General features: G+C 36.2%; 1 protein-coding gene and 1 non-coding gene across 2 annotated transcripts in view; both read right to left on the reverse strand.

Moving 5' to 3' along the window:
• The window catches only part of SDK1 (sidekick cell adhesion molecule 1), a 1,142,665-nt gene that overhangs the window by 554,635 nt on the left and 562,021 nt on the right, over positions 1–26,009 (reverse strand).
• Positions 10,708–10,814, reverse strand: LOC122737514. Its single transcript, XR_006354348.1, has one exon. It is a non-coding gene; the product is annotated as a U6 spliceosomal RNA (small nuclear RNA).

The following is a 26,009-nucleotide window of genomic DNA, read 5'->3' on the forward strand; positions in this document are numbered from 1 at the left end:
CCTGTGAAATTATAATGACCAAGATTAACCCTGTTAAGGGCTAAAATTCTAGCTAGTCTGTCTAAAATATCTAATGAGTGGTCGCCAATAAATTATAAGCTTTAGCAAGAGTTAGACTTTTAGGCATTTATTAAGGAGAATAAGAATTTGGTAAAGAGAGAGAGAAAGGCCTAGATTCCTATCTATTAAAGGGCAAGCACATTTCTAGCTCCCCTCTCCACCAGCGTCCTCAGGAAAGAGAGTGAGACTGAGCGCCAGTCTCTTCCTTCCTCCTCCCACTAGCCCGAGTCACTTCCTGACGCCAAAGAAAAGACTCCTGGTCTTGCCCTCAAAGACCTTCACTTCATGGACGGAACTCTTCTACAGTAAGTCTCCAGCAGGTGGCATCATTCCAATCGTTACAACCCCAAAGTAGAGCTATAGAAAGATACCTCCTTCTCTTATTTGAAGAGATAGGAGACTGTGGCTATGGAGCACTACACATAATGCCAGAATTTCTTGGTTTTTTGGTTGGTTTTTAACTGTTTATTATTATTATTAAAGAATGACTCTGAGAAAAGTAGGGAAAACAATACACTGGGGAATTAAGGTGATTTAAATATTCAATAAAATTTATTTTTAAAATAAACCTTATAAAATGAAAAAAATAATAGCATGGCCCATTTTAATGTACAATTTAAGATTTTATTATAGTAATGTCAAGTTTCAAATAAAGTTACATCTCAATTATCTGGAAATCACTTTTTCAACCTTTCTATAACTCAGTCAAGATTAAGAAGGAATTTTCTAAATCAGCTTCAGTCAATCAATAAACAATTTATTAAATGCTTACTACTTGTAAGATGCTTTGCTCTACACCTGAGATACAGATAAAAGCAAAAGAGTTTCCGGCTCTCAAGGAGCTTATATTCCATTCAGAAAGATAATGTGCACATAGATAATTGTACATAAATCTACTTGAGAGATGGCCAAGGAGAAAATGGGGGAAGAGAAGGAGCATTGAGGTTTCTTGAGTGACATGGTCAAACCTGAGCTTAAGAAAGATCAATTTAGGGGCAGCTAGGTGGTATAGTGGATAAAGCACTGGCCCAGGATTCAATTCAGGAGGACCCGAGTTCAAATCCTACCTCGGACACTTGACATTTACTAGCTGTGTGATCCTGGGCAAGTCATTTAACCCTCACTGCCCTGCCAAAAAAATTTAAAAAAGAAAGAAAAATCAATTTAGCAGCTGTGTTGAGGAGATAGATGAGAGAGGAAAGCTTGAGGCTGGGGGTGGGGGCAGTTAGGAGGTTAAACATTTGTAGTGTGATTGATTTGGTCATTGGATGGGGGAGGCCTGAGCAGTGGAAAGGGTAGGAAAGGCTTCCTGTAGAAAGTGGCACTTGAGTTGGACTTTGAAATGATATGGGGAGAAAGTACATGGATCTTTTTCCTCTGTAAAGAATTACACTCTCACACAAGTCCTATTTAGGAATAAAAGAACAGGTTTGTTGGGGTCCAAGAGAAACTGCCTGGGAGGAAGGTTTAAAAATGATTTCCTTCCCTGGGGCAGCTAGGTGACGCAGTGGATAAAGCACTGGCCCTGGATTCAGGAGTACCTGAGTTCAAATCCGTCCTCAGACACTTGACACTTACTAGCTGTGTGACCTTGGACAAGTCACTTAACCCCCATTGCCCCACCAAAAAAAAAAAATTATTTCCTCCCCGACTAGCTTGGGGAGCGCTCTTTTATAGGGCCAAGATGGCTTGGATAAAATGCCCCTTATTGGGCAATGGGTTGGAAGTCGTCTGGTGGTGGGTTGGCTTAGTTTGATGATGGGTTGTGAGCAATCTGGTGATGGGCATTAACTCCATCCTAGTGGATCCGAGCAGTCTGCTGGTGGGCAGTTCCTGTGTCCTCTCCTCCTGTAGCCATGCCTAACAGGATTACCTCATCCAGGTGGTGAGGAGGACTGGAATGTAGGGTGGTGGTCCTGGAGCTTGCTCAGTTAGATCCAGTGCTGCTTATCTCTTTTGGGTGTGTCTGTCCTTGGCTGAGCTCAAGGAGAGGCCTCCTTGATCTCAGGGGAAAACTCCTGGGGTTTCAAGGAAAAAGTTCCTTGACTTCCCCAGACAACTTCTAGGATAACCGGGGCCCAATAATCCTCCCATAACAGAAAGAAGGTAAGATTTCTATGAGGTGGAGGTAAGGAGATGGAGAATAGACAAGCAATAAGGCTTACGCAAAGACAGAAAGACAGAAGGTGGACTGCTGAGTCTGAGGACAGCTAGTGGTCCAATTTGGCTGAACCACAAAGTATATGAAGGGGGGAGAAATGTAGCAAATCCGAAGGAACATTGTGAAGAGGTTTCAAAGGCAAAAAAAGTTTTTATTTTATCCTGGAGGCAAGAGAGAGAGCCAGTGGAGCTGTAGGAACTGCTGAGTAACATGGATTTTACTTCTAAAAACTGTGTTTTAGAAATACCAGATAGACAGCTGTATGGAAGATAAATTCCAGAAAGGGGAGGATTTGAAAACTACTGATAGCGACACTTTTTGTGGTAGCAAAAAACTGTACACAAAGTGGGTCTACATCAATAGAACAGCACGGGGGTGGCTAGGGGGTGCAGTGGATAAAGCACTGGCCCTGGATTCAGGAGTACCTGAATTCAAATCCGGCCTCAGACACTTGACACTAGCTGTGTGACCCTGGGCAAGTCACTTAACCCCCATTGCCCCGCAAAAAAAAAAAAATAATAATAATAAAATAAAATAAAATAGAACAGCACAACACACTCTACCAATCAGTTGACAAGTTGTGTCAAAGCCAAGTTGTCCCAACCTCCTAAATGGCCTCCCAGCCTCAAATCTTTCCTTCTCATCTGTCTCTACCACACAGCTGCTAAACTGATATTCTTCTTCTTCTTCTTCTTTTTTTTTTTTTTTGGTGAGGCAATTGGGGTTAAGTGACTTGCCCAGGGTCACACAGCTAGTAAGTATCAAGGGTCTGAGGCCAGATTTGAACTCAGGTCCTCCTGAATCCAGGGCCGGTGCTCTATCCACTTCACCACCTAGCTGCCCCTTTAAACTGATATTCTTTAAGCGCAGATTTGGCCATATCCCTTCCCTACTCAAGAAGCTTCAATACCCCTTCTTGCCCTGACTTACATTTTCTTCTGGATAAAACAAGAACTCTTTGGTTCCAGCCTATATTTTCAGGCAGATTATAGATTCAAACCTGCATCACACATACACTATACATTACATTTTAGTCAAACTAGCCTAGTTATTGTTCATTACTAATGCCATGCCATCTAGTAAGCTCTTATGAAGAATCTGGGAATCCGTACCACTCTCCCCCATTCTGTCTTCCATTTGGTTGTTAAAGTCACAAGTAAATGTACTTGGGGAAATCAGGTAGCATTTTGATGGGTAATAGATTTAGAGCTACATCACAGCATACATCTAAGTGAATTGGACTGGAGAAGATGACCAAAAAGAAGGGATTTTTAAAAGTTGTGAGAAAGTAGAATAATGTACAACATAGCTATGTAATATGTTTATTTAATTCTGTTAAATGTTAGACCTTATTCTAACAAGTTCTATTTTCTTGCTTCCATGCCCACAGCAGATAAAATATGGAAAATCAGAAAGGGGCATAAGTGGATAGGCTGCTAGATTCAGCAGGTCCATCTAGAACAGCAAAAGTAACAGCTGAAAACCTGCAGTAAAGGAGATGCAAAAAGATAAAAGATCAGAATGGGGGGGGGGAGAACATTTAGCATAAGGGAAAATAATTTTAAATATCTCAATAATCCCTCAGGACATCATTATTTTATAACAATTAATGTTGATAATAATGGTCCTAAGTCACCAAGAAAAGGTCAACATGGTAATGCTGAGAAATGCGTAATAATTTTTATAAAGATTTCCATCAAAAATCTTTTAGTGTTCCTCTTAACACTGTCACATTTCTCACTTTGTTTCAAAACTCTGTTTCTCAAACATCCTTGTTCATCTCTGATCTGACTCTTAGAGGTTGACTTTACTTCTAAACTTATTACAATTGAAGACATATGTTATTTTCCTTTCATTTCTTTCTTCCATAACTCAAAACATGTCTGTATCTTTACCTTTTCTCCCTTTTTTCCATCTTGTCTTAGAAGTTGTTCTGTGAGGTTTACATGGGCTTGATTTTCACTTTCTGAGAGATACTGGCCCATCAATCATCCCCATTGCATTTTGAGTGAAACTGCCAACAAACATGTGCAGTCATTCAAAAAGCACCTACTATGGGCCAGACACTATGCTAATACTTGAGACACAAAGAAAAGGGGAAAAAAACCTGTCCCAGATGTCCAGAAGCTCATATACTTACAAGGCAGATAAAATGTAAATAATTAGATGCATGCAAGATGTATATAGTGTAGGTAGTAGGTAATCTCAGAGGGGAAGGTACTAACAGCTGATAAAGGTCTCTTGCAAGATGTGGGTGTGTTGACCTTGTTTGTTTTTTTGTTTTGTTTTGTTTTTTGCCGGGCAGTGAGGGTTAAGTGACTTGCCCAGGGTCACACAGCCAGTAAGTGTCAAGTATCTGAGGTCACATTTGAACTCAGGTCCTCCTGAATCCAGGGCCAGTGCTTTATCCACTGCGCCACCTAGCTGCCCCCATGTGTTGACTTTTGAAGGAAGCAAGAGGACTCTGAGAGTACAGGGTTAGGAAGCTAGGCAAGGGAAAACTATTAAAAGCTTTCCCTCAACTTTGCTATTCTCATTCAAGATACTGACCTCTTTCCCTGTTGAACCTCTTAAAATAGTATCCTAGATTCTCCACAGCTGCTTCCTTACCACCTACTCATTTCAGTATTAGAGAAAATTATACAAATCTCACTCAAAATAATTCCTAGAATAGGAAGTGAAGGAAAGATGCTGAGTAGATTGAAATAATTATGAGCCAAAAATCTGTTATAGTAAATTATTATATTTAACAATTTGCTAAATTCTCATTAAAAAGTAAAATTTCAGGAATAACAATAAAAGTGCCCTTATCTATTTTGATGAACATGTCAGTTAAATTATGTGACTATATAAGAGAAAAATGCATTGAATGTGTATGTCTTCTGGCATTATTTAGAGGGTTCTTTTCGAATTGGTATGTGTATATACTAATTTTGTACCAAAGGACTATAGACATGAAAAGGATATTTGGTTCAATTCTTTTTGTTCTTACCCAAAGACTGTATTTATTGTCCTAAGATAACTTTAATTCTTGATTTTTCACTTTTTCTTAGTACCTTCCACACTAAATTAACACAGTACCTGGCACATAGTAAGGTTATAATAAATATTTGTCGTTGGATAGACTTATCTCTCTGAGTCAGTAAATCCCAATGGAGCTGTAAAAATCTTTGGAAATCTATCCAGCTACACATATGGTCCCAAAGTGTGCATGATCATCTTGATTATCCAAACAAATTAACAGGAACCAAGGGAGCATCTAATCTAAAACAGTAAAAAAACAAAACAAAACAAAAACCCCAAATAACTCTGGTTTTAAGATGTGTTTTTCTGCCTAGGTTTGAACATGGGTGTATTAGACATGTTTAGAATTCATATTTGGTTCAATTCTATGACTTCAAAGAGGTAAATTATCAAAGAAGAATGCTTAACTTGGTGCCTGGCACAGAGTAGGCACTTAATAAATAATTGTTCACTTGACCTGCCTTGAACTGAATTGGCAAATGGCTGTCTTTTCTACAGTTTACTCTGACCTGGAATGGATACTCCATCCTGTCCCTCCTTTTTCCTACTTCTTGATCAAAAAGTTTTTGTGTTTAAGTGAAATATCTTAAACTCATTTCCTTTTGTTTCATCCTCCTTAGAAATTAAGTCCTATGGGGTAGCTAGGTGGCACAGTGGATAGAGCACCGGCCCTGGACTCAGGAGGACCTGAGTTCAAATCCGGCCTCAGACACTTAACACTTACTAGCTGTGTGACCCTGGGCAAGTCACTTAACCCCAACTGCCTCACTAAAAAAAAAAAAAAAGAAAGAAATTAAGTCCTTTGGGGCAGCTAGGTGGCGCAGTGGATAAAGTACTGGCCCTGGATTCAGGAGAACCTGAGTTTATATCCAGCCTCAGACACTTGATACTTACTAGCTGTGTGACTGACCCTGGGCAAGTTACTTAACCCTCATTGCCCCACAAAAAACCCAACCAAACAAAGAAATTAAGCCCTTTGTCCATTTTTCTTATATATTTAAAGACTCCGATAGCCTTATTTTTTATTTTTTAGTGAGGTTGTGATTCATTCTTATTTTCACAGATTTCACCAAGGTGAACCTTTATTCCTCTCAAAAGAAAGAAAGCCAAGTTTATAGTTAAAATAGCAGATAAGGGACAGACAGAAGGAAAATGTAAATTCATGAAACATCAAGTTTAGAAGGGACTTCAAGAGCTCAGCTAGTTCAACCTTACTCTACAACAGGAGTTTTTAACCCTTGGTGTTTCATGAACCACCTCTGGCAGTCTGGCGAAGTTTATAGACTTCTCAGAATAGCATGTTAAAATGCATAAAATGAAATACAGATGATCACAAAGGAAATAAATGATATTGAAATAGTTATCAAAAAAAGTAATAGTTCATGGAGCACAGATTAAGAACCCCTGCTCTACAATATTTCCCCCAAATGACCCATCCTTCCTCTGCTTTAGGGGCTACCATAAGGAGGAACTCACTATACCCGAGGCAGTCCATTCTACTTTTTGTACAACTCATTGTTTTTCCTTATATCAAGAGGCTATTTGCTTCTCTGCTGCTTCTACCCATCATTGCTAGACACTCCACAATCCAACAGATCAATGTTTCTATGGGCCACTTACTACAGTCTTGGCTATTCTGATTTACTGAACAGTCTTTTATTTTGAAGACCAAACTTATGAATTATTTTTCTCAGTTCTAGTGTGGTGTTGGTGGCTTTATTTGGTTGTGCTTCATTGTAGGCTCAGAAACATATTTTATGAGACCTAAAATTTGCCTGAACTGTTCTATATTATTCTGAATATTCCAAGTCTTTTTCACACAAGTATAGAAATTGGCAACTATGCTACTCCTATGACTTTATTATATGGTGGTATGATGTAGGAGAAAAACCCCAGTAATACATCTGGTTCTCTTTTAGATAGCGTTTTCACACTAGAAAAGGGATAGCATTCAATCTAATATGATGGGTCAGTATAATGCAACATGTCATTTAGAAAGTTAAATTAACGCCTATCTTAAAATACAGAAGTGAAGGAGGGAAGAGTGAGAAAAGAGAAAATCACAAAGGGACTAAATTCAGGAATTAGGATGGAATAAAAGAGGACAAAAGCAAAGTGTAATTAATGAAGGAGATCAATTCCTCACCATTTCCTTTTTAAGTTACTCCTAATCCCTTTCAGCTTTAATTTCTAAAGAAACTGGATGCAACATTTGCTCCTTAGTTTCCTTACCTTTCCCCTCTCAGCTATAAACTCGCAATAAAGTTGGTAAATTTGCCACAAGTGTTTTTCCAGTATCAAACTGGGAGGTACTAGAAGTATACTGACCACCAGCTTTCATTCAGCCAAGCTACCAGATTTAAAAGACACTTTATCTGACATTCCTGTAGGAAAACAAAGACAAAAATAAAGCACCTTGCTCCTTATCCCAAAACAGAGAATGGATGTGGACCTGTCTAGATCTTATAAATACATCTAATTCACAGCAAACTAAATATAACATACATATGATCAAAAGTAAAGAATGAAACCAAATGCCAAAGGACCTTACGGTGCAAGTTCTGAGTTACTCTGGCTTCAAATATAAAGGTTGTGCGTATAAAGATAACCTATATGACAGCCAGAAAAGAGCAAAATGCATCCTGAAATCATTCATCTTGAAATTTCTCTTACTAAAATAGAAAGCAGTGGTTTTCAAAATGTGGTCCTTGAACATTCTGGTCTGTATGCTAGAAATTTGTAGTGTTAATGCCTAAAATACAACAATATCTATACTCATATCTAATCTAATCTAACCTAATTATTTATATTCAATTAAAATGAACAACACCTCATTGGCATCTCATTCAGAACAGAATGACTCTTCTTATTAATTCTCACAAGTGAGTTTGTGATGGGAAGTATGTTGGACATAGGTTTTTTTTGCCTTTTCATAAGAAGAGTCTTGGCCTGGAAGAAGGATGATGAAGGATAAAAGATAATAGTCTGCTCCCAAGGAGCTCACAGTCGAATGGAGGAGACAAGAAAACAGCTATGCACAAACAAGCTATATAAAGAATAAATTGGAAATAATCAACAAAGAGAAGAGGGATCAGAAAAGGCTTCCTGTGGAAGGTAGGATTTTAGCTGGGATTTCCTCCAGGCAAATGAGGAGATGGAGATGAAGAGTGAGAGCACTCCAGTCATGGGGAACAGCCAGTAGAAAATGCCTAAAGTCAGGAGATAGATAGCAGGGCTTCTTCTAAGAACAGCAAGGAGTCCAGTGTCACTGGATTAAAGAAGATGTGGAGTTCTAAGGTGTAAGATGTGAGAAACTGCAAAGGTAGGAGGGGCCCATATTACAAAGGGCTTTGAACACCAGACAGAGTATTTTATATTTGATTCTGGAGGTGACGTAGAGCTACTGGAGTTTACTGAGTAGGTGGGGAAGAGAGACAACTGATATGGTCAGACCTATCATTTCAGTAGACCACTTTGACAGATAGAGATTTGTAGGCAGAGACTTGTGGCTGTCAGACTAATGCCAGCTGGCAGAACTATTACAATAGTTCTCATATTAGGCATGAGATGATGATGAAAGCTTGTATCAGGGTGATGGTATCATCAGAGGGGGTAAGGGGGTGGGATACATGAGAGATATTATAAAGGTTAAAAACAACAGGTTTGAGAAATATTTTGGATTTGGGGAGAGGCAGGAATGAGAAAAAGTGAGGAGTTAAGGATGACACCTGGGATGTGATCCTTGGTTCCCTTTATACACTGATGTTTTTGATAATTTAACCATTTTTTTCTTGATCTGTACCTATAACTTTGTGAATGTAGGAGCCCTCCTAGCATAAAATTTACCTCTATTAATGCAGATATAATAATGGTACTGGAAAAAGTAAGACACATAACCTCATACTGATAATGAAATCTGTATTTTTTTAATTGCTTGAATAATATTTTTATTAACCTTGCTACTACATCAGACTAAAGACTTTGAGTACTGGTGGCACTTCTCATTTACCTGAAAATTAATGCTTTAAATAATGCTAGCCCCATGAATCAAGGAGACTCAAATCAATGTTACATCAATGTTTAAAATGCTAATTAAAATAGAAAAATCTTGAGTAAATAATTGAGTTAAAGGATCTTTAAGATAAACTGTTTGAGATTATTTGTCCATTTATATTTTTGAACTTTTACAGTGGCAATAAGGATTGAATTTTTCTAAGGTTTAAGGAGTATGGGAAAAGGGGTGGAGGAAGGAAGCATGCTGTACAGCCAATAAAGAAACAGCGTTCAGAATTTCTACCTTCCTATTTAAGCTTTAAACCTTACTTCCAGTGGCTCAGTAAGTGGCAGAAGAGTGAAAGGTTAAAAATGATACAGTCCATAGCTGCCAAAATCTAAAGAAAAACAAGATTGCTGAGTAGCTGACAATGGCTACAGAATCAACAGACTAGAAAATTACAGAGGCAAAGGGCAGAATTCAAGGGTCTATTTAAAAAATTTGCCCGAAGAAAGGTACCTGATGACAATAAAACTTTTCATAAGCCAGATACTATTATAGTTGTGTGTTGAAATATTCAGTGTTAGACATCTTAAAGGCTGTGCGGGCACTTCCTTATAGTCTATAAGGATGTTACAATGCATTTCCAACTAATTAAGAATACATTTTATGAGAGAATATTTGCCAGATGTTTAGTGTATTAGTGCTAACAATAATAAGGAGATTAGATTTTAGTGTAAGCACATTTATGTGTAACAGTTTTTCATAGTGTAGGGATCAAAGGATCATAGATTTAGAGCTGAAAGGGACTCAGAGGTCATCTAATAAAACCACCTCATTTTACAAATGAAAAAATTGAGGAAGTGAAATGATTTGCTCAAGGTCCCACAGGTAAGAGTTTCAGAATAGAGATTTGCCTCTAGATCCTCTGACTCTAGAACCAGTTTGTTTTTGTTTTTTGGTGAGGCAATTGGGGTTAAATGACTTGCCCAAGTTAGTATGTGTCAAGTGTCTGAGGCAGGATTTGAACTCAGTTCCCCCTGAATCCAGGGCCAGTGCTCTATCCACTGCACCACCTAGCGGCCCCTAGAACCAGTATTCTTTCCAACCCATCACATTACCTCCAGGACCTCATCTTCAAATTTGGAGAAGCAGTCCTCATTTTATTTTTGTTGTTGGTGGTGTTTAGTCATTTTTCAGGCATGTCCAATTCTTTGTCACCTCATTTGGGATTTTCTTGGAAAAGATACTGGGATAGTTTGCCATTTCCTTCTCTAGAAAATTTTACAGATGAGGAAACTGAGGCAAACAGACTTAAGTAACTTGCTCAGGGTCACACAACTAGTAAGTTTCTTAGGGCAGATTTGTAGTCAGGAAGATGAGCCTTCCTGACTCCAGGCCTATGACTCTATCCACTGTGCCACCTTTGGATGAATTTTCTGTTGGTTTTTTTTTGTTTGTTTTTGTTTGGGTTTTTTCCCGCTTCACGAATTTGCGTGTCATCCTTGCGCAGGGGCCATGCTAATCTTCTCTGTATCGTTCCAATTTTAGTATATGTGCTGCCGAAGCGAGCACCTGGTTTTTTTTAAAAGACTAATTCATCAATATATTTTCATAGTATTTTTACATTACTCTTTGTATCATCAAAATTTTTAGAAAAGTTCTTTTTAGAAGTTCTGTCATTCTAAACCTTTACTCATTTTACCCTACAGCTCTAATTCAAAGTCCTCCCCTTCCTCATACTTGAATGGCCTGAATTACTGCATTAATAACATTTCAAAATTACATAATTTCAGCTCAATATATTTATTAAAATATTTGTGTTAAAAAATTTAATTATGCTCAGCTATATGTGAGAATGGTAACAGCTAAGTTTAAAAAGAGGTCACAGTGAATCACAAGCTGAACTTCAGCCAGCCGTGACATTATAGTTAAGTCAACAACAGGATGATGGGCCCACTAGAGAAACAATCCAACCCGAGTTATAAAAGCAAGGGATAACATTTAGTGACCTGATGAAGGACATTCAGTTACATGACCCAGGTAGCATAAAGGCTGGCTCTGTTTCATTCAGTAAGTATTTACTGAGCACTCATTATGGGCTCAGCACCATGCTAGACCCTGGAGGAGAATTTATTAGATATAGTCCTTGTCCTTAGAAACTCACAATCTGTTAGAGGATGAGCCATGTCAGTTCTAGGATCCCTGAAGAACTACAGAGTCTTTGTATAGCAAGTCTGGCTTCTGACCGCTTACATCTTGATCCTCTGACAGGGACTGCTATTATTTACCTGATAACATTTGTACTAGTGAATGGTATCTCATAGTCCTGCATCTTTTATATGAGGAAGTGTCTAAAAGGATTGTACTTTTTTGAGTTCCCTAGAAATCATTGTTTTGAATAATAACAAAAACGATGATGAGAGCTGGCATTTCCATTGTATTTTGCATCCACAATCTCATTTTATCCTGAAAATAGCCTTGTGATGTAGGTACTGCAGATATTATCCTCACTTTACAGATGATGAAGCATGGAGGCTCATAGCTGCCTAAATGGTGGTCATATAACTGTGTATCAGAGGCAGAAGTGGAACACAGGTCTTCCTGACTCTCTTTCTCCTATACCATGTGTATACCTTGCATTATGCAAATCAAAAAGGTATACATAATGGCAAATCATCTGCCAACCTAATAAATAAGCATCTCCTGGTACCCAAAACAATTCGAAGAGATATTTTTGGACTAAAGATTACTTTTTTTTCAAGAAATGATTCAATCCCAATAAGAGATGTCAGCAAAAGAATCCGGTGGTCCTAAGTCACTAGATGGCTTTATATATGAGGGAATACTGTGACCCACACAAGTAAATGAGCTAGTACAAAGCATACAGATTCTGTTTTTGTTAGCTAACTCAGCTTCTCAGGAATTTCAGTACCATATTTCTCAACTGACTACATTTCAAAATATTAACACATAAATAAAGGACAACACTGATAAAGCCCACATCAAAGGAAAGGTACATTGCCTATGGGGACAATGCAGGAAGTTGCTTCTGGTACCTCTGCAATCTGGAAATCCAGGTGGTGATGAATGGAACGTTAGAGGGGAGAAAAAGTGAAGGCAGTTAAAGGTTAATAGCTACTTGATGCCAGTACAAAAGAATTATAAAGAGCTCAAGAGTTCAGCCTTTCTCCTAGTCCCCTCCCTATGATACAATGCAGTAACATGGTTACATTTCATTATGAGACAGGGAGAAGGGAGAAAAAAAATACCATGTGTTCAGGATTAGAGAATTCACTGGTACAGGATCATCAAAGTACTGTAACTATAGGTGAGGCCATGGGACATGTAAATAGCTATGTGATGCAGAATATCCTTTTCTGATGGCATGCTTTTTTTGGATTGCAATTTATATTTCGGCTCTTGGGGTAGAGGCAGTGGCAGCAGCAGTGGTAGTGGTAGTGGTATAACAGCACCACAACAATCTATTCCTTATAAATAATTTTCATCACGGCCAAAAAACAAATAAAACCCAACAACCACATACATGCCATGGAGAAGAGGGTAAAGATTTAGGTAGAAGACAGAAAGGAAAAAAAAATCTCCCAGCTGGCATGGAAAGGAAAAGAATCCTAAACTTATTTCTCCCTGAAATCCTTCTTGCTACTCCTATAGTAAATGTGAATAAAAAGGGGGAACACCCACATATAATCAAAAGTTACTTTGTGTATACAGAGACAGTAAAAAATGAGATGTTTAAAACTTGTTTGTATGAATAAAATTATGAAAACCATGGCTTCTGTGATTGAGGAAATGAAATATTGAAATATTAAGGTAAGTTCTTTAGCATAATTTCTTAACGTTTAAGGGCATTTCTAGGTAGAAATTCCAGAAATGACCTTCTTTTATGAGTTAAATAACCTCAGTTAAATTATTTGAATATATGATCAGCTCTCTTGTTAGTATAATAGATTAAAAACGTGATCTCATCAATGAGGAAACTGCAGGGTGGCTATAACCCAGCTCTAATTAACAGTCTTAGTTAGAGATGAGGCTCAGAAAGGTGTGTGACTCACCAGGAGTCACACACCTTTGGAGAACCAGAGACAAATTTGAACCCAGGCCTTTTAGACTGCAAGTGTAGCACCCTAGCCATCCATACTGCCACAATGAGTTCAAGTAGTAGAAGAAACACATTAAGGTTGTATTCTGTGGAAAGTGAAAACAATTCCTAAATTGTAAAATATTCACATATGAAATACACACACACACACACACACACACACACCCCTCTCTATAGCTTACCACCTCCACACACCCAAGAGGCCTTGCTGCTACTACCATAAGAAACATAACGAAGAAAAAAAATAGAGCTATTATATATATAATATATATAATAGACACATATAAATTATATAAAAATTATATTATATATAATACATACATAAATTATATATATATATACACACACATATATATATATATATATAATATAGCTTAAGGGATCTGCCTATAGGAGCAGATTTCAAACAAAGCCAAACTGCCTACATGGCCTACATGGTCCCTATGCCACCCTTCCCAAAAAGCATTTAAATGTTCACTTCATTATATATGTATACATGCACATACATATATGAATCCATATATGCATATGTACACTGTGTGTATATATGCATATGTATATGTATGAATATATGTATATATACACATATGTATATATACACATATGTATATATATTTGAGTAAAAATATTTTAAAAGAAAGTGCTTTTTAACCCTCAGATTTCTCTTATTGTAGGGACTATATACATATATACATATATTTGTTTTATAATTATATATTTGTTTTATTTTATATTCACACAATCATATATATGCATATATATGAATATAGCTATATCTATCTATCTATCTATCTATGTTTTAAACAAGCCCCATGGAGTTCCACTATTTAGAGAAATTTTGAGGGTTAAAAAGTACTTTATTTTAAAAATGCTGACTCTGCCATATCAAACCCTGTCAATTAGAAATGCTACACTGTAAAACTTAGGGAAGCATGAGGGCCCTCAGGGTGAAAGACAATAGAAAGTGAGAGAGAGGTCCATAAAGGGGGGTTGCACCTGTACCAGGAAGGTGCCCATCAATCAATCAACAAGCATTTATGCAGTACTTGTTACTTGCCATGTTTTATACTATGCTGAGAAAATAAAAAAGGACAAAAATACAATAACAGTCCCTACTCTCAAGGAGCTAGCATACAATAGGGGAGTCAATATATTAAAAAATAGGTATATACACAAAACAAATATAGTGGAAGAAGAGTAACTTAAGAGAGGAAATGTCAAGTGGCCTGGCAGACTAGAAAGGCTGTAAAAGATGCCATTTGAGTTGAGTCTTGAAAGAAGCCCAACATGCCATGATGTAGAAGTGAGGAAGAAGAGCAATCGAGGCAAGGGAGATGAGCAGAGTAAAAGGAATGGTGAAGAGAGACAGTGTCCCATTCAAAAATGGCAGGAATTCTGGTATTGCTGGATCACAGAAACATGAGAAGTCTAGAAAGGTAGGAAAGGATAAGGTTATAAACAGCCTTAAATGCCAAACTGGGGACTTTATATTTAATACAACAAGAAGCCACCAAAGTTTAATGAAAAAGGGATAATACTGTAAGACCTATGCTTTAGGAAAAGCAATTTGACACCTGTGTGTTGAATGAATGGATTGGAGTGGAGAAAGATGAGGCAGGGAGACCAATTAGGAGGCTAATCCAGGGAGAGGTGATGAGGGCCTGAAGTGAGTAGCTATGTGAGTGCAGAGAAGGCAACATAGAAAAGAGATGTTGCAAAGGTAAAGAGAAGTTTTGGAAATGGATTTGATATCTCAGGTGAGTGAGAGTAAAATAGTTGAGGAAGGTCCAGATATGAAACCAGTTGGAGACTAAAAGGAAAATAGTTCCTCAATAGCAACAGGGAAAGGATTTTGAGTTCTTAGACTTTACAAAGTGTGGTGGGCTAGCCTTGATACCTAACTAACACTGAGAATGCTGTGTCCACAAGGCAATGCAACTCATGTCTGAGCATGGCACAGTGGTTACAAGGCCTGGTTAAGAAACCCAGTTCTACTACTTAATGTGTAATGTTAGGGAAGTGACTATACATCTCTAAGCTTCAGTTTCTTTTTCAGTAAAATAACCGTATTGGACTACATAATCTCTAAGGCTTTTTTCAACATTAAAACTTCTGATTTAATTTATTTTTGTTAAAAAGTTGAACTACAACCTTTTTGTGGTGGAGATTCTTTTGTATTATATTTATTCAAATGGATATCCCTCATTTTGCATAAGAACATGTAGGGCATTAAATTCCTTCCCTCAAAAAGGCTGCCAAACCTATTTCTTGCTGTAATTTTCAAATTATTTGAATCTGACTGCCTTCCTGTCTTTATTGCCTCCCTACCACCTTATATAATGACCGTATCTCAGGATGAGGCTGGCATATTCACAAAATAAAATATGGTGTTTTAAAATTGTAATGTATTGTTGGCCTCAAAACACTTTATTCTTTTTAGAAAAATAGGATTTAGAAAAATGCTATAAAAGACACTCTTAAAAACGTACTTGAATTAGAAGAAAATGAGAATTATAAAAGGAATAGAAAATAGCAAAAAAATTAAAATATGTGAAACATAAATAATAGAAAATCATTATTTATATTAAAGAAATGTCTCCAATATGTAGAGTTGGGAAATCTTTTGGTTTAAAGACACTATGGATTGTAAGATTTCAATTTTAACTATTTCAAGTTTTTGAGGACTAAACTTTTAAAATTTCTTTCTCTAAAAATCACTCACCAATTGATAGTCAAAGGATATGAACAGGCAGTTTTCACAAGAAATCAAAACTACCAATAGTCATATAATGATGCTCTAAATCACTACTGATAAGAGAAATGAAAATTAAAAGAATTATTAGGTAGACATCATACTTATCAGATTAGCCAATATGACAGAAAAGTAAACTGACAAATATTGGAGGGCATGTGGACAACCTAGGACACTGATACACTGTTAGTAGAGTTGTGGACTGATCCAACCATTATAAACAATTTGGAAATATGTCCAAAGGGCTATAAACATGTACATACTCTTAGACTCATCAATACCACTACTAATGTCTCAAAAACATTGAGGGAAATTGAAAAGGACCTCTATATACAAAAATACTTAAAGCAGTTCTTTTCATGCTGACAAAGAATTGGAAATTGAGGGATTGCCCATCAATTGGGCAACTGTGGGACAAGTTGTGATCATTACAATGCCCTGAGACAATTGTGAGGGAATTATGACAAAAATGTTATCCACCTCCAGAGAAAGAACTGATGGAATGTGGGCACAAATTGAAGCATTTTTTAAAATGTTTACTTTTGAATTTTTTCAACATGGCTAAAATGTAAAAAGGGACAATTTGCATTTGCCTCATTGGGTTGCTTTGAGGATAATGAGCTTTGAAAATCTTAAAGTGCTATCAAAATGCTAGCTATGATTATTCTAACTAATATTCAGATCTTCAGGAGCCTGAGAACATGTCTTGGTCTAGTTCAAAGACTAATGTTCATAGAATTAGGAAAAATTCTGATTCGGATTTTGCAACTAACTTGTTGTGTTGGGTAAATGATAAGTTCTCAGCATTCATTTCCTTAGTTTTGGAATCAAGTTTTGAACTATGTGCCAGCTTAGCGTTCTCAAAGCTTTGCCATTTTATGATTCAGTAATTCTATGGTAACATAATATTTATGATGTTAAAGATAGAACAAGTTATAAAGCTGAAGTGAAGTAGCTCAATGACAACACTGACTCTTGAGATAATATTTATTAAAAGTGCTTAGCACAGTGCCTGGCACATAGCAGGCACTATACAAATGTTTATTCACTTCTCTTCTTAAATTTAGGTCAAACACACACTTCACTTATTCCTTTTCCCTCATCCCATAAATCTAATCAGTTGGCAAATGTAATTATATATTTTTCTTAATTCCACAATATATCTTACATTCATATTTTTCTCTCCATTCACATTGAAATCACCCTAATTTAGGACTTTATTATTTCTTGCATACATTATTTCAATAGGGCCCTAATATATCTCCCTGAATTCAAACTTGTCCATCTTTAACCTACTCTCAAGTCAGTTACAAAGTAATATTCCTAAAGGCTGAACCAAGGTGACAGAGTAAAGCATTTTTTCCGAAAGGTCTCTCAACATTACCCTCTAAACAACTTAACAAAGCATGCCAAACTGAATTCTGAGTGGAATACCAATAAAAAGTCACAGTGAATCATTTTTCCAGCCTAGGATAACTTAAAATCAAGAATTAGAAAGATTATTTCACACAAAAGAGGCATATAAGGAAGGTATTTTGCAACATAAAGGGGGGGGGGAGTAGGATGGAAAGTGGGCAATGCTTGAACCTGACTCTCATCTGAATTGGTTCAAAGAGGGAAATACACACACACACACACACACACACACACACACACACAATCAAGTATAGAAATTCATCTTATCCAACAGGGAATTAGGAGACAAAGGGGGTAAGTTAAATGGAGGAAAGGGGAAGGGCAGTGGTCAGAAACAAAATGGAATTTTGAGGAGATAATAGGGTAAAAAATAATGATATACAAAAGAGATTAAGATGGGGGTGAAATAGACAACTAAAGATCATAAATGTGAGTGTAAATGGAATGAAATCACCTATAAAATGAAAGAAGTTAACAGAATGGATTAGAAACCAGAATTCAAGACTAGGTTGTTTATAAGAGACATACTTGAAAAAAAGACACATATAGAATTAAAAAGAGGGAATGAAGCAGAATCTATTATGCTACAGCTGAAGTAAAAAAGGCAGGGGTAATAATTGTAATCTCAGACAAAGCAAAAGCAAAAAATTGACCTGATTAACAGAGATAATCAGGCAAACTATATCTTGCTAAAAAGTACCTTAGAGAATGAATTAAGATCAAAACTGAAGATATATGCACCAAATGGCATAGCATCCAGATTTCTGAAGGAAAAGTGAAATGAATTACAGGTGGAAATATACAATAAAGCTGAACTAGGCATCGACTTATCCCCTCTCAGACCTTGCCAAATCTAACCATAAAATAAGCAACAAAAAAGTTAAGGAGAAGAATAAAATGTTAGAAAACTTGGAAATAATAGACCTTTAGAGAATACTGAATTGAAAAAAAAAAGGATATGCCATTCTCTTAGTGGTACATGGAAACTTTTAAAAAACAGAATAAATATATGGGCATAAAAAACTTGCAAACAAATTCAGAAAATTAGAAATGTTAAATGCAAGCTTTTTCAGACAATCAAACAATAAAAATTATATTTAATAAAGAGTCATTGAAATATTGCTTGGGATAGCTAGATGGCACAGTGGGTAGAGTGCCAGGCATGAACTTAGGAAGACTGATCTTCCTGAGATCAAATATGGCCTTGGATACATACTAGTTGTGTGACCCTGAGCAAGTCACTTAATTCTGTTTGCCTCAGTTCCTCATCTGTAAAATGAGCTGGAGAAGGAAATGGCAAACCATTCCAGTATCTTTACCAAAAACAAAAACAAAAAAACCCTTAACTGGAGTCAGAAGAGTTGGTCCTGACTGAAACAACTGAACAACAACATGAAACATAGGTTAAAAAACAACTGGAAACTAAATAACCTAATCCTAAATAATAAATGCGTCAAAGAATAAATCATAGAAACAATCAATAATTTCATTAAAGAGAAGGACAACAATGAGACAACATAACAAAATTTGTGGGATGAAGTCAAAGAAGTACTTAGCAGACAATTTATATCTCTAAATGCTTACATCAATATAAGACAGAAAAGAGCAGATCAATGAATTGAGCATGCAACTAAAAAAAAAACTAGATAAACAACAAATTTAAAATTCTCCATTAAACACCAAAATAGAAATCCTGAAAATCAATGGAGAAATTAATAAAATTTAAAGTGGAAAAATGTCTAATTTAGCTGAAAAACCAGGAGCTAATTTTATGAAAAAATACTAATATGGATAAAACATTGGCTAATTTTACTTAAAGAAAGAATAAAACCAAATTACTAGTATCAAAAATGAAAAGTGACTGCACAAACAATGAAGATGAAATTTAAGCAATTATTAGAGGATATTTTGTCTAATTGTATGCCAATAAAATGACAATCTAAATGAAAAGAAATTAGTATTTATGAAAATATAAAGTACCCCCAATTAACATAAGAGGAAACAGAATACTTAAATAGTCTATCTTAGAAAAAGAAACTGATACCATAAATGAGTTCCCTAAGAAAAAAATCCTAGACCAGATGGATTCATAAGTAAATTCTACCAAACATTTAAAGAACAACTAATGACAATATTATAACAACTTTTAAAAAATAGGTAAAGAAGGAATCATATCAAATTACTTCTCTGACACAAATATGGTTTTGATACCTAAACCAAAAAGAGCAAAAACAAAGAAAACTATAGATCCATTTCCCTAGTAAATATTGACATAAAAAGTTGAAATAAAATACTAGCAAGGAAATTATAGCAATATATCACTGTGACCTGGCAGGATTTATACTCAAAAATCAGAACTGGTTCAATATTAGGAAAACTATAAGTATAATTGACCAGATAAATATAAAGTGATAAAAACCATGTGATTATATCAACAGACACAGAAAAAAAAAAACTTTTGAAAACTACAACAACTATTTCTATTTTAGAAAACATAGGAATAAATGGAGCTTTTCTTAAAATGACATGTGGTATCTATCTCAATCCAAAAGCAATTATTATCTGTAATGGGGACAAACTAGAAACCTTTCCAATAAATTCAGGAGTGAAACAAGGATGTCCATTATCATTATTATTCAATATTGTAGTAGAAATGCTAGCTAAAACAATAAGATTAGAAAAGTAATTAAAGACATAAGCATAGCAACAAAACAAAATCATCACTTTTGCAGATGATATCGTAGTATACATAGAGAAACATAGAGAATTAACTATGCATTATGAATACTTTATTCATGAAGAGTCAGAAGATGCTGAATATAAGCATCAAATGACCTCAGAAAAATCTCAATTAATTGTACTTTAAAAGTTTGGAAATGGTGGATAGAACACCAGCCCTGGAGTCAGAAAGACCAGAGTTCAAATCTGGCCTCAGACACTTGACACTTACTGGCTGTGTGACCCTGGGCAAGTCACTTAACCCTCATTGGCCAAAGGAAAACACCACAGTATGGGCTAATTTACAAACCATTATAGAGGAGGATGGTAAAGAAGAAGAGCAATTACCACTTTAGGGAAAAAGAAATGCACCTGAGGGGTGAACTACTCTTGCTAGGTTAGCTTGGTGATAGACCCAGCTAAGCCAAATCAGTCCAAGAGCATTATAAATAAAACTGGATAGAAAGAAACAAAAGGATGTGAAACAAAACGGATGAGTCATCATTTTCTTCTTCTTCTTCTTCTTCTTCTTCTTCTTCTTCTTCTTCTTCTTCTTCTTCTTCTTTGATCTGTTCTCATTTAACAATAAGTGTTAACATAACAGGCATTGTATCTGGGTACTTAAGAATAGGAACCAAGGAATAATGGCTTAACCTGACCAAATACATGAAGGAGAAATCCATGTCAGGCATGACACAATTTTTTAAGTTTTCAGGGATCAATTTGTAAAATATCTTAGCGATGAGACTAGCTGGAATTTATACAGCCCTTTAATGTGTGCAAAGCATGTCCCCTACAATATCTTATTTGACCCTTACCATAATCTTATGGGCTAAATAATATAGGTATTATTATCCCCATTTCTCAGATTAAGAAAAAACAAGGCTTAGAGAAATCAAGTGATTTCCCCAAGATCACACAAAAGTCAAATTAAAGGGGGCAGCTAGGTGGCGCAGTGGATAAAGCACCGCCCCTGGAGTCAGGAGTACATGAGTTCAAATCCAGCCTCAGACACTTAACACTTACTAGCTGTGTGACCCTGGGCAAGTCACTTAACCCCAATTACCTCACTAAAAAAAAAAAAAAAGTCAAATGAAAGATTTGAAACCAAGTATCTCAATTCCAAATCTCATATTTTTTCTCAATCTACTAAAAAAGTTGACCAAACAGAGTTGATCAAAAAGGCATTAGCCATGGGGGCAGCTAGGTGGCACAGTGGATAGAGCACCGGCCCTGGAGTCAGGAGTACCTGGGTTCAAATCCGGCCTCAGACACTTAACACTTACTAGCTGTGTGACCCTGGACAAGTCACTTAACCCCAATTGCCTCACGAAAAAAAAAAAAAAAGGCATCAGCCAACTACCAGCCTGGATACCTATAGCCTTATTTCTCTAAAATCTTTTTGGGACTGTTCTGTTTATATCACTGGTATCTTTGATGAAAGGAATAGGCAGGTTTTCTGAGCTGTTCTGTGACCAATGTGACCTTAAGTATTCTGTACAATATTATGATTAAAAAAAGAAGGTTGACAGCAAGGTGCTGAATGGATCCTCTATGAAGAACTTGAGGAAAGATATGAGCAAGAAATGCACAGGGATGAGAAGGCATAGAAGAGATGCATGCTGAATCACTAAAATCACAGATTTATCAAGAAATATTTTCCTACATCTTCTTTTCAGACATCCCTTGTTCATACTGGACTGGCCTTAGTTTCCTAGGAATATTCATTTTTTAAGGCTGTCCCTTTCTCACACAACAACCACCCTAGTTCAGGCCTTCATCACCTCTCACTTTGACTACTGCAATAGCTTCATTATCACCGTTGGTCTCTATTGTCTGAAGTCACTCCCCACTCCAATTCCTCTTCCACAGAATTAAGAAAAGTTAACTTCTGAAAACAAAGGTCTGATCCTGTTTCCTCAATAAACTTCAGTGACTCCTTATTATCTATAAGATCAAATATAATACCCTTTATTTGACATTTAAAGCTCTTCACATTGTGGCTCCCTCCTATTCTTCCATTCTTCTTACACATTGTTCCTCTCTCTGCACTTTTTGTGGTCCAGGCATATTGGTATACTTGCTCTTCCTCACACATAATCCAATTCAAATTCAAGTTAAGACATCACCAGGGATGCCATCAAAAATGGACAAACAACACCACAAAACACTCCAACTTCTCTCTTCAGGAATTTTTCCTGGTGATGGGCCAAGCTTAGAATGCTTTACTTCCTCACCTCTGCATCTTAGAATCCCTGGCTTGCTTCCTTCAAGACTCTGTTTAAGTGACAATTTTGGCAGGAGGACTTTCCCATTTCCTTAAGCTACTAAGGCGTTCTCCTAGGACATTATTTTGTATTTGCTTTGCATGGGTTTTATATTTAACTGTAAATCTACACATTGTTTTGAGCTTCAGAATGTAAGCTCCTTGAGGGCAAAGGCTCTTCAGCTTTTTTTTTTGTATCCACAGAACTTGGTACAGTTCCTAGCATATAGTAGGTCCTTAATAAATGCTGGTTGATTAACTTATGATGTTACTTTTGTAAACTAAACTAAATTAAATCCACACTGAGAAGCTCAACTATTTGCAGTCTATATACTGCATGAATGAATAACTTGTGCTAAAGTAAGAGGGAGAACATACTATTTCCCTTGTCATTTCATAGTACTCTATCAAATTTAGCTGGCTATAGTCATTTGTCAGCACAGATTAAGAAACATGTAGGAGATTTTGTTTCTTAGACATATCGCTGAGAGAATATCATTTTAAAGACAGAGAAGGCAACTGTTATTATACTTCTCTCTCCTTCCTCAGCATCATTTATAATTCTGGAAATCTCAACTCAGAAGACAGTTGTGCCTAGTACTCACCCACTCAGGAATGGGAATTTAGTGCAGATCATTTTTAAAGTACTGCAACTCTGATGGCATTGCTTCCGGACACTTAAGAGAGGCAACTTGGCAAACTCTAGCTCCATATTCATTCAACTCAGAATTCCTTGGACCAGCTGAGGCTGAGATATTTGGTAGTGTACATACTCCTAAAGACAGTGTGTTTATTTTTATATCAATCAATTTAAAAGAAAACAATTAAAAAGAAACCCTGCAGAATTCCTCGCCAAATGATAAAAAGGAACATCCATAATTTAATACTGTCTTTGTTAATTTCATTTTACTCTAAGGCATTCAATTAAAGTGTCGTGCAATAAAAGCTGCTGCTACAATGGGATCCCAAATCCTATTAAGTGTCAAGGATGTTAAACCTACAAAACTAACAGATTCTTTAGTCTGAAACCATTTAGTTACTTTATAGTGCTGCCAGCTAACATCCCACCTGAATAGTGTTTTACTGGAAAGGCTTGGTATATAACATGTAATCACTGTAGCACTTTGAAATAATGGACCCCACAGGGCACTTCAGCCTTATTCAGTTTACATTAAATAATTATGAACCCATCATTTTCTTTAAGCTTATGTTTAAAGCCAGCCATTTCCCCAAAGTCTACTCAGTTCAGATTAAAATATTTAGGTTTAAGGACTACCCTGAATTCACATTAAAGTCATCTGAACATTTAAATAAACTATAACCTATTTGAAACATATGTAATATGCCAGACCATGTGGAAGTATGATATGCCTTCAAAGCATAAATATAGATGCATGTGCAGTTTGTCTCAAGTTAACTGAGAAAAAGCTGATAGATGAAACAGAAAACATTCTTTGACTATATTTGTCAGATACAAAAAGATAAAAACTGTGAACTTTAGCCTAGTCAGTTATAGAATGGCATAACAGGGAAAGGGAATTTCTCAAGGAGTCCTTTTGTTCAAAGCCCAGAATACTTAGTAGTGACATTACTTTCAAGATCTAAACAATAAAGTTTTATTTTTTTTTCCCTAAACTGAAAAGATACTTAGCCCGGGAAGGTTTTTGAAGGGGAGGGTTCTTTTTGATGACATGTATTTTCCTTGGAGAAATATTACTAAAACTATGTCCTAATGTCACTAAAGAAACATTTGGCTTCAGGTCAAAGAAAAAAAACACATGAACTTGAAGGTCAAGAAAAGCTTTATCTATGTTTGTGCTATTGGTCATTCCTCAAAGGGTGATTATAGAGATGGTATAGAAGTACTGATTTCTACGAACTGAATATCTTCTATAAAACTATCCATTTGGACTTTAAGGGAGAGGACAGAGAAGAATACATACATACATACATACATACATACATATATATATATATATGTATATATATATACACGTCTATTACCCATTTATATAAAATGAAATGTTGAGAATAACAAGCTACAGATTTTAAATAATAATGCCTATTCTCCCATACTGCTCCTACCTCAGCAGGAATCTGCCAGCATTTCCTACATGGAATTGAGGAAACGGAAAAATCTTTCATAATTGCAATATATTTTTAGTATTCTTTTAAATTCAACTTTCTTAAGCCTTCTATTGAATCACTAAATGTGAACGGAACATTGAAAAATATACTGACATATGTGATGATGCAAAGTGCTCACAAATTATTAGGTAGTCAGTCCGAAACATTTATTCAATGTCCACTACAAAATAACTCTGTAATAGTGGTCAGGAAGCTATGTACATGAAGTAGATAAGCCTATCCTTGGAAGAGTTTACTATTGGGGGCAGCTAGGTGGCATAGTGGATAAAGCACAGGCCCTGGATTCAGGATGACCCGAGTTCAAATCTGGCCTCAGAAACTTGACACTTACTAGCTGTGTGACCCTGGGCAAGTCACTTAACCCTCATTGCCCCACAAAAAACAAAGAAACAAACAAAAAAAGGGAAACGGGAAAAGTTTACTGTCTAGCTGGGAGATGCCATATTATAGTCAATAGCACTGTCATCTAACAGGGAAAAGACCTTAAGTCTAGTCTTGGCTCTACAACTGAGTTACAGAGTGACTTTTTTTTTTTTTTTTTTGGTGAGGCAATTGGGGTTACATGACTTGCCCAGGGTCATACAGCCAGTAAGTGTTAAGTGTCTGAGGCTGGATTTGAACTCAGGTCCTCCTGACTCAAGGGCCGGTGCTCTATCCACTGCGCCACCTAGCTGCCCCCTACTGAGTCACTTTTAATCTCTCTGAGTTGTTTATTTGTAACACAGGGATGACACTACTTGATTTACCTACCATATATGATGAAGATAAAATGAGATAAAATATGTGAAAACACTAAAAATTATAAAACTCTAAACAAATGTAAGGAATAAAAGGTTTAAGCACACTTATTAAGCCTCACATAAATAATTACAAATTATTATATTACCATACAAAGATACAAAATGATATAAAAGTTAATGGCTTACTTAACATTCATAGTCAAAAACTATGTTATGTTTTGATTTTCTCTGTGTTGGTAAAGGATTGAAACAATATAGTAGCTTTTGCTTCACTTTGAATAAGTACAAAAGAGACAGAGTAAGTAATTGATTTGGAAGAATGAACTTTGAGCAGGTGTTTGAAAGAAATAGCTATGAAAATGATTGGCAATGAAGAGTTCAATATTATAAACAGAGCAAATGGCCTTTTTGTAAAGTCTTAAAGACAAAAATGTTAGGGGAGGCAAGTTGATTTCTTAAGCTATAGCAGAGAGGTCATGTTGATAAGCATTACTATGTCTAATAATTTTTCTTTATACTTTACTATGTCAATTTGATGAAACTTAAATATTCAATACATCAAGGAAAACTACTAACCACCATTCTTAACTCTATTAAACAATAACAA

This window comes from Dromiciops gliroides, chromosome 1, assembly GCF_019393635.1.
Source record: "Dromiciops gliroides isolate mDroGli1 chromosome 1, mDroGli1.pri, whole genome shotgun sequence".
NCBI classification, from domain to species: Eukaryota; Metazoa; Chordata; class Mammalia; order Microbiotheria; family Microbiotheriidae; genus Dromiciops; species Dromiciops gliroides.